This window comes from Otolemur garnettii, unplaced genomic scaffold (assembly GCF_000181295.1).
Source record: "Otolemur garnettii isolate 467f Iridium unplaced genomic scaffold, OtoGar3 scaffold00114, whole genome shotgun sequence".
Lineage (NCBI taxonomy): Eukaryota > Metazoa > Chordata > Mammalia > Primates > Galagidae > Otolemur > Otolemur garnettii.
Window position 1 is genome coordinate 1,791,355 of NW_003852509.1, and position 10,392 is coordinate 1,801,746.

Genomic DNA, 10,392 nt, shown 5'->3' on the forward strand with positions numbered 1-10,392 from the left:
TTACATATTTCTACACAGAGGTAGGTAGGCCGCCATAGGTTTACATATTTCTACACAGAGGTAGGTAGGCCTCCATAGGTTTACATAGATCTATACAGAGGTAGGTAGGCCGCCATAGGTTTACATAGATCTATACAGAGGTAGGTAGGCTGCCGTAGGTTTGCATAGATCTACACAGAGGTAGGTAGGCTGCCATAGGTTTGCATAGATCTACACAGAGGTAGGTAGGCTGCCGTAGGTTTACATAGATCTACACAGAGGTAGGTAGGCCTCCATAGGTTTGCATAGATCTACACAGAGGTAGGTAGGCTGCTGTAGGTTTACATAGATCTACAGAGAGGTAGGTAGGCCTCCATAGGTTTACATAGATCTACACAGAGGTAGGTAGGCCACTGTAGGTTTACTTAGATCTACACAGAGGTAGGTAAGCTGCTATAGGATTGCATAGATCTACACAGAGGTAGGTAGGCCGCCATAGGTTTACATAGATCTGCACAGAGGTAGGTAGGCCACAATAAGTTTACATAGATCTACATAGAGGAAGGTGGGCCGCCACAGGTTTACATAGATATACACAGAGGTAGGTAGGCCTCCATAGGTTTACATAGATCTACACGGAGGTAGGTAGGCAGCCATAGGTTTACATAGATCTACACAGAGGTAGGTAGGCTGCCGTAGGTTTACATAGATCTACACAGAGTTAGGTAGGCCTCCATAGGTTACATAGATCTTCACGGAGGTAGGTAGGCCGCCATAGGTTTACATAGATCTACACAGAAGTAGGTAGGCCGCCATAGGTTTACATAGATCTACAGAGAGTTAGGTAGGCCACCGTAGGTTTACATAGATCTACACAGAGGTAGTTAGGCCTCCATAGGTTTACATAGATCTGCACAGAGGTAGGTAGGCCGCTATAGGTTTACATAGATCTACACAGAGGTAGGTAGGCCGCCATAGGTTTACATAGATCTACACAGAGGTAGGTAGGCCGCCATAGGTTTACATAGATCTACACAGAGGTAGGTAGGCTGCCATAGGTTTACATAGATCTACACAGAGGTAGGTAGGCTGCCGTAGGTTTACATAGATCTACACAGAGGTAGGTAGGCTGCTGTAGGTTTACATAGATCTACACAGAGGTAGGTAGGCTGCTATAGGTTTTCATAGATCTACACAGAGGTAGGTAGGCTGCCACAGGTTTACATAGATCTACACAGAGGTAGTTAGGCCGCTATAGGTTTACATAGATCCACAGAGAGTTAGGCCACTATAGGTTTTCATAGATCTGCACAGAGGTAGGTAGGCCTCCGTAGGTTACATAGATCTACACAGAGTAGGTAGGCCGCCACAGGTTTACATAGATCTACACAGAGGTAGGTAGTCTGCCATAGGTTTACATCGATCTACACAGAGGTAGGTAGGCCGCTATAGGTTTACATAGATCCACAGAGAGTTAGGCTGCTATAGGTTTTCATAGATCTGCACAGAGGTAGGCCACTATAGGTTTACACGGCCATATTCTATCTGCATCCCATTTGCATTGCCTCTCTTGTGCCTTTTATGTGATGTTCACAGTTGATCCTGTGGGTTTTGTAGTTGATCTTTTGTTGAAAAGACCCATTTTGTGACCAACAATCCTTCTCTAGATTTAGGTAATGTGGCAGTGTCCTCAAGGCCAGTGTGAAGTGTAGGTCAGTGATGTGATACTACCTAACACATCTGAGAGCTTTGAAAACATGTAATCAGCACTTGGATTCCCCACGAGGCCGATCCTTGCTCCTCTCCTTACTCACCACCCCACGTGCAGTGTGGATGGTGTAGTCGCCATGTGGTCCCGGTGGTCACCTTTTAAAAAGTTACAAAGGGATTTGTGAACACCCTAGATCTAACTTACAAACGTAATATGGGGAGAACAGCTCATAAAGCCTCAACAAGAAAAAAAAAAAAAAGAAGAAGAAGAAGAACTGATTCTTTCCTTTGTTTTGGTAGGAAGATGGAAGAGATTACCAGATTTTTTGCAGAGATTCTTTTAAGCTAATAAAAGATGAAAGAAAATAACTGATGTAACTTAAATAATTCTCAACTATACACTAAATTCTATGAAAACCCAAATGATGGAAGAGTCAGTGAACTGATTTCAAGTATGGAAATATATTCTATAACAGACTCCTATACGTTACTCCACTTCTATGGCTATTCTAGTTGAAATTTTCTGTTTAGGGTTGTAAGTGAAGATAAAATCATATCAAATACTTCCAGGTACATTTCTGTTTCCTTTTGAGGAAGAGTATGAAATGTAATTGTTCTTATGAGATAGAAGAGATTGATTTAAATCAACCACTGGTTTAAAAATTATTTATTAGCTCAAATGATACATGAACATACAGTTTCTGTATAACGCTGATGAACAGATACTGTTGTCCAAAATAATGACTGGAGCTCCTGCAACGCTGTGTGATCACACATAGCTTTATGTTTTAAACATCGACATTGTTTATGTCTTTTAAAACCATACAGTGAATCATTCACAGTCCGGATGTGTCTGCTGGGGGCTTCTCAGACACTGAGGTCACAGTGTAGGAGGGAAGGACCCCGCCTGCCCTGGGGGCGCTGTGATATCCTGCAGTTCGGCCCAGGGAGATGTCAGCGAGTTCTGTTCAGAATATGTGATCTCTGAGCTGAAAATAAAAGGGTGTGTTAACTTGGCCAGTGGAAGAATCAGATTCTCTGAGCACCCAGCAGCATTTTCAAAAGCCCTTCAGCAACTGAGAGCTGGTTCTTCCAAAATCTGGACCAACGCAGTGGGGCGAGAACCGGGAACCAGGTTGCTGTGAGAGAGCCGGGCTGGAGGGCTGCACCTGCCGAGTTCTCAGGTCGGCTCACCGCCTGCGCTGCAGTGTGGATGTGGGGAAGGAGAAGCCTAAGAAAAACAGGAGAACAGAGTGGTCCTTATCTGCAGGCAACATGGACAGGACGTGGGCACAGGTGTGTGGCAGGGAGTTATCCAGGACCAATCCCACCTTCTGTCACCCAAGTCAACAAATAGTGCGACTCTTCCTGGAGCTGGAAGACCTGAGCATCAGGAGGGTCGTGTTTGCTGGTTTCAGGGCCTGTGAATGGGGAGTTCGCTGGCACGTGGGCCTCACGGGAAGGGGAGGGTCAGGAGCGCCCATCCCTGTGCGGTCTCCGCATCCCTGCCTGGGGAGACATGCAGGCGCCGTGCTGTGTCTATACGGAACGTGGAGCCTGCAGAAGGCACAGTGTCCAGGGAGGGGCGGGGAACCCCAGGCAGGAAGAAGAGAGAGAGAAACGCCGCTGAGCGGACGGGCCTGGACAACAGCGGGTGTGGGAAGCAGAGCAGCTGAAATCCTCGTCCCCACGTATGTCCAATATTATACAAAGCAATCTGAAAGCTGCGATTATTGATTACTCTATAGAGTTCTAGTCTACCCACTTAGATGAGGAAATTGTGAGGCACATAAAGATTATCCTTCTCGGGAGGAGAGGACCACGGGGACACGATTAGAGATGTTAGCATGTCCGGCTTTCAGTGGAGACTAAACACACCTCGGCTGGGACACGATTAGAGATGTTAGCATGTCCGGCTTTAAGTGGAGACTAAACACACCTTCGCTGCTGCTTCTTAAGTGACTAAGGAGATACTTGTCTAAATTTTATTCTCAACTACCTAAAATACATCTTGGGATAAGTCTCATTACATCTTTTCAAGTGGTTTTTCTCAATATTTTTTAATCTTCATTTTGAATAGCTCAATACTTTATTAATGCACACCACTTCAATTTTAGGAGTACAGAAAAGATTCACATGATCAATAAATTCATTTTTGCTACTTATACGTGAATGGCGGTATCAGAGTGGGCTATGTCAGACTTATAATAACGAAATATACTTAAAGAAGAGGGCCAAATGTTATGCAATTGAGCTGTCACAATGGGGGAAGTTGTATGTAGCACAAAACTACAGTTTTTCTACTTTTAAGTAGTTATGATTAGCCCAATGGTCCAATATAATTTTATAACTCTAATCCCAGTATAAAATACATTATCTCTAAATGCAAGCTTATTAAACTGTATATAATATATTTATCTGTTACGTTACAACAGAAAAATGAAATGCCCTGTGATCTGTATTCTGCAGAATATTTTAATTTATATGAAACATAAATATTTTTAATTCAATTTTTATTTTCTGACTTTCTGCCTCTCTTCCAACAGTGAACTAAATGAACACTACAGTCAGAGGGATTTTCAAGGACTATAATAAAACCCTATTTCATTTCATTTTTTCCCAGACTTTTCTGCTTGTATAATTTCACAATTTTCATAAAAGTTTTTCATAAAAAATTTCATTCACTGGACTGTCATTATTTCCCATTCAAAGCACTGATATGATTTATGAGCAATGCACAACCTTGGCTTTATAAGAGCAGAGGCATAAAGGGCTGCTTTCCTGTCCTGCTGGCAAGGGAGTGAGGCAGCCCATGTCTGGCTTTGGGTCAGCTCTCACTCTTTCTACATGGACAGTCCTCCTGAGATGGTCACCCAGGCTCTTGGGCCTGAATTGCTATGTTTGAATGCAAAAAAAAAAAAAAAAAAAAGCCAGGTATGACATGAAAAATTACCACAAATTATTATAAATCTAATGGCTACCATTACAGGTCACATGTGTCTTAGAGAAATACAAAATAAGCATTTTATTTCTAAACTGGTGTATAGTCTAAGCACTCTGATGCTATTAATACATGCATTCAGTAATTCCATTTGGAATACTGAATTAAATTTTGGGCTTTCCTCCCCCAAAATTTAAAACCAAAAGATATACACATGTGTACTTCACACACATGTATGTACTATATTTATTTACTTATTCATATTTTTATAAAAATAATCTATTCCTAAATATTCCCAACTAATAAAGCCAAATTTTCTTTAAGAGTGTTTGTTTGTTTGTTTTGTTTTTGGATAAGGTAAAGTCTGTTCTTCCAACACAGAGCAGAAGGAATGCAGCCTTGAGTAAAGTTAAGAGCAGGCGTCCTCAGACTACAGCCCACAGGCCACATGCAGCCCGCCCAGGACATTTATCCAGCCCACTGGGTGTTTTTGCTGCCGCTGCCTGTCCTGCTTAGCAGCTGACTCATCCCAGGGCCTGCAGTCCGGCCCTCCAATGATATCTAAAAGACCGAGTTACGCCAAAAACCATGACATCTTTGCTTATCAAATTTATCAAAAGTCATACTCTGCATGTGTCTACAAGGAGTTGATGGAAATGCCAGCCAGGAGAAGTAAGGCAAAAGTTCTACGCTGAAATATGGAGATTACAAAATCTCGATTTAGTTTTATGTAGAACTTATTTAAATATCTGCTTCCTCTATCTCTATCTACTATCCCATCTATCACCTATCAATATATCTATATATAATCTATGATTTGAATTCTCAAAATAAAAGAAAACCACAGTGTTGTCATGAGTAGTGTGTGACAATCTTTTATGCATTCCTGTGCAAATAGAACACATTTAGATAAAATGTTAAAAAGATAAAGTCGTGTAGGCTGAGGTTACTGTATAAATAATGGCATATTATCAAGTGCTAACATAATGTTAAAATGAGCTTTGGACGGCATTGATGACTAAGCCTTTCTAAGGCAAAGTAACAGATTGCATTACATCAACCTCACCAACTGCACAGCTTAACCAGCAAATATGGTAGGAGAAGTCGGAACCAGGATTAACAACATTCCAGCCCACTTTTTAATGATATTTCTACCAGCAGTTTGAGGAGAGCCATTTGTTTTCTGGGTAAATCATATTCATTGTAACTTCAACTTGTTAAAATAGATTCAGTCAGTACCTGTCTTCATCATAGCTTATAGAAGTAGTGCATACCGGCACATTTGGTAAATTCTGTTGATATTATCATTTCTGTTTTTTTTCTTCTTTAAGTGAACTTTTTTTATATATTGTCACAGGATTATGACATTTCATTCCATCTTTAGTGACACAGGACAGTTTCCTCCTGTGCACCCTGGGATAATAGCAGCACCTTGATCATAAATTCATTTAGATGAAGTGCCCAACTTCAAGCCTGAAGTTGTGGACACTCAGGAAAGGGCAGTCATGATTTTACTCCTGAATAACTTTTAAAAATTGATCAAACTCTCATGCAAAAAGAGAACTCGGAGTATAAGATTCACGGGAGATCCACTTAACATTAGAAATATATATAAAGGGTGCACCTTGGGTTTTTCCAGGGGGACAGGCCCACAGGGAGAGTAAAGGGTCTGGCAGGATTGTGTCTCTTCTCTGCCCTGGGAGCTGCCCTGGCTCCAACTCTCCCGCAGCGATGCAGCCCCACCCCACCAACCTCTGGGTCTTGTATCCACCTTTTCGCTTGATTCTTCCCTCTGGTGGTGGTGCACTTGCTGAGGCTCAGAGTATGAGGGTTGCTTACCATCCCAGACTTGGGCTCCCTGAGGCTCAGAGTATGAGGGCTGCTCACCATCCCAGACTTGGAGACTTCTATCTTTCCTCACTACTGTCATTAGTTTCTGGAACACAGTTCCCAGTGTTTAAGTCCTTGAGTGGTTTCTATGTTTCTAGTGGGACTCAGAATAATTAACGGACATGATCGAATGTGGAATCAGTATGTGTAAGGTTAGGTTAAGGAAGTACCCCAAGCCATAAAGCCTTGGGCAGAGAGACTGACGTTAAAAGATCAAGATTCAGAGACAGACTTTCAGTTCAGGAGTTTCAATATTATTTGCTGAATATGTATTATGCAAGGGAAGGACTGAAAAAAAAGTGAATAAATAATGAGAGTGAGTAAATACTTTTAAAAAATGCAAGAGAAATGCGGCCTGTGTTAAAGATAAACTCAAATGTACAGATTAAAGAGTTAATTAGATATTAGGAAGCGTGAACCTGAGGGTACCCTTTATCAGCTGCAGATAAAATACCAGCAAAAAGCCTGCAGAGTCGGCCTGGGGCCACCGTGACTTGTGGAGTTAAAAGAAGCTGACTGGAGAGATAGTTCAGGAGCCACGTTAACAAGGAAGACAAGGGGCTCGGCGCCTGTGGCTCAACTGGCTAAGGCGCCAGCCACGTACACCTAAGGTGGCGGGTTCGAATCCCCAGCCCGGACCCACCAAACAACAATGACGGCTGCAACCAAAAAATAGCCGGGCGTTGTGGCGGGCGCCTGTGGTCCCAGCTACTTGGGAGGCGGAGGCAAGAGACTCGCTTGAGCCCAGGAGTTGGAGGTTGCTGTGAGCTGTAATGCCATGGCACTCTGCCCAGGGGGACAGCTTGAGGCTCTGTCAAAAAAAAAAAAAAAAAAAAAAAAAAAAACAAGGAAGACAAGGGAGAAATTTCTTCAGGATTGACGGAAAATGAATTTGAGTCTGTAGTTCAAAATAACATTGAACTCAGAAGATATTTTCAGATATTTGCACCCTCAGATGGTACAAACTGGACAAAATACTAGAAAGAATTAAAGAAATACTTAAGGAATCATTGCAGACAACTCAGGCAGGATGGAAAAAAAGCTTCGGATTTTCTAGTTAGGTCTAAATAAATGGAGGCATCATCTAAAAACAATTAGTAACAATCCTGAACCTCGGTGCAATATACTACAAGGAGAAGCAGTGAGGGGACAGTGGGAGGGAAGTCAGTAACATTGTGCAAAGCTTCTCCTCCTGTTAGGGGTTTGGGAACAGCTGTAGACACATAATAATTTCAAAACTTGCAGTAGAGAAATTTAATTTTAAAAATATTAAATTTTAATTACTAGAAAAATAGAAGGTGTGTAATTTTGAAGAGTTTGAAGGAAAAATAAGCCAGAAAAATGAGGGACTTGCATCAATTATAAATGAGGACCCCCAGCAATTCAACCAAACAAGAGTGGAGAAATAACAATCTGAGAAAAAGAAGCCCCAGATATCTACAATTAATCCAGGTGAATCAGCAAAATTCCTCTATCAACTAAACTCTGAAACTGGAGTTAAAACCAAAGTGTGATCAGTGTGACAGAGAGGTGGACACGAGCAGGTGCATGTTCACATTTTTAAATGATTGATATCTTTAGAAATTGGTTAAAAGGGCTGTAAATCAGGGGTAAAAAACATACATTACACAAACACCAATATTAACAAGTCCAGATAACAATATTGATTACAAAGAAAATGGCTTTAAATGAGAAATAGTTAGATAGATAAGTCATGCTTCTGCCTATAATTCTCCAGAAACTGAAATTTGCAGAAGAAGAAAGACAAGGAAATAAAAATATAGGGACTTAACGTTTTTACCATCATGTCTTTCCAGATAGCATGAGCTTCTGAGTTCACTTCACTCCGAAATCCTTCATTTCTAAACATTGTTCAACTTTCCTTAACTCTACACAGTGCACTCAGCTTGTTGTTGAACAAACTTTTCATAGTTATTCTTTTTTTGTAACAAGCTGAAAGTAAATTCAATTTATTTGGGGGTAACAATTATTTAATAACCAATTCTTGACAGAAAATGAATTTACAGTCTGTTTATTTGCAGAAATAAACCAAGTGCTCTGAGTGTGAGAGAACGAAGGCAAACAGACCCTCCAGGGTTTGTCTGGGGGATGGAGAGGAAGTGGGAGATCGGGGCTGGACCCCGGGCAGTTAGAGCCCTGACCCTGCATTCCAAATGTTCTTTTCTGGAAAATGAACATTCTTTGCAAAGCTTCATGGACCAAGAATGTGTAAGGTCACACAGAGAATCTTAATAAAATGTAAAAACAAATTGCATAAGTCAAGTACTCTTCGCATGTTGAAATAAAATGAAAGTTTAGAACAAACATCTCTTCAAGATTTAATATATAAACACATTTAGCACCGCACCTCGCCCCACACTTCTATGTCTTCAAAATATCTTGGCTTAAATAAAAAATACAAATTGAAATCAAAATCCATTTAGAGATAAATGAAAAGTAGTAGACAAGCTATTATATGATATCGAACATTGCCAAAGTAGTTTTTAAAGCAGAATATATAACCTGAAGCAAAGAGAAAGGGAGGCACCTGTGACTCAGAGGGGTAGGGTCCTGGCCCCAAATACCGGAGGTGGTGGGTTCAAACCTGGCCCTGGCCAAAAGAGAGAGAGAGAGAGAGGAAAGGAAATAGAGAGAATATGAAAATAAATCATCTAAGTGCTGTTACAAATCCATGAGCATAAAATAATATCAAAGGAAATAGGAAGGCAAATAAAAGTAAAAATTAAATTTCTACTTTTTAAATTAATTTTTAAAAGCAACCAAAATTTGAAAGATCAAAGCTTATTCTTTAAGAAAACACAGCTTAGCCAAAATAAATCAAAGACATATAGAGAAGTCAAGGTCCCAGTGTCCTTGATGTTGAAAAAGTTATTGAAAAGTGATACCTAAATAAACAAATAGTTTTACAGTTTTTAAAGCAACATTTTTAGAAAAAGACATTCTTTTTTGTTACATAGATTTTTCTTGGTCTTTGAAAAAAATAAGAACAATGGAATGTGACTTGTCTTTCTAGATAACATCACGTAATAATAAAAAAGTAGAAAGTCTTACTACATGTCATTAGCTCTAAAAATAACAAATTTATTAAAGAACCTGGTTCTGGTAGTTCAGAACCAGTCTCAAAGGAACATGTGAATCTCACCTAAGATATGGGCAACAATTCAAATCAGTGAAGAAAAAAAAAAGATGTTTAATAAAAACTGTTGGCAAATTAGCCTATCTTATCAGGAAATAACGTAATTTATGTAAATATATGATACCATTTACAAAATAATTGTCATCTATACCAAAGAGGAAAACATAAAATTATTATCAAAGTCCTTGGAGAAAATAAATGTGCAATTTTATAGTATTTTAATGGGGAGTCTTTTAAAGGCAAGACATAAAACTTAAAGCCACAAAAATAATATTCGACTACATATCTAACAACAATATTAAGAACATTTTCATATTAACAAATGCATATTAAACAAAGTTAAAAACAAATGACTGAGAAAAATATTTTAAAATACATGATGAATGAACCTACAGAATTTATAAACTGTGTCCATACTTCAAGAAAAAATTAATTAGGAATGTTTGGAAAACAGCTAATCAGACAAGTGAAAGAAAGAAACACAGACAACCAGCAAAATATTCTAGGGAGGTGATAACCCTGATTACAGGCAAAGAGAGGCAAATTCAGACAACACAAAGTGCATTTCCCCCGTTGCCCTGAAAAAATTAGAAAGAGACATAATATACAATGTTAATATACAATGCAATATACAATGTTAATATGCAATGTTAATATGCAATGTTAATATACAATGCAATATACAATGTTAATATGCAATGCAATATACAATGTT

The 10,392-nt window shown here is 39.6% G+C and overlaps 1 protein-coding gene across 1 annotated transcript in view; it reads left to right on the top strand.

The window, feature by feature from the left end:
* Positions 1 to 10,392, top strand: part of CSMD1 (CUB and Sushi multiple domains 1) — a 1,810,668-nt gene that overhangs the window by 83,487 nt on the left and 1,716,789 nt on the right. The gene's annotated exons all lie outside the window — the stretch shown is intronic.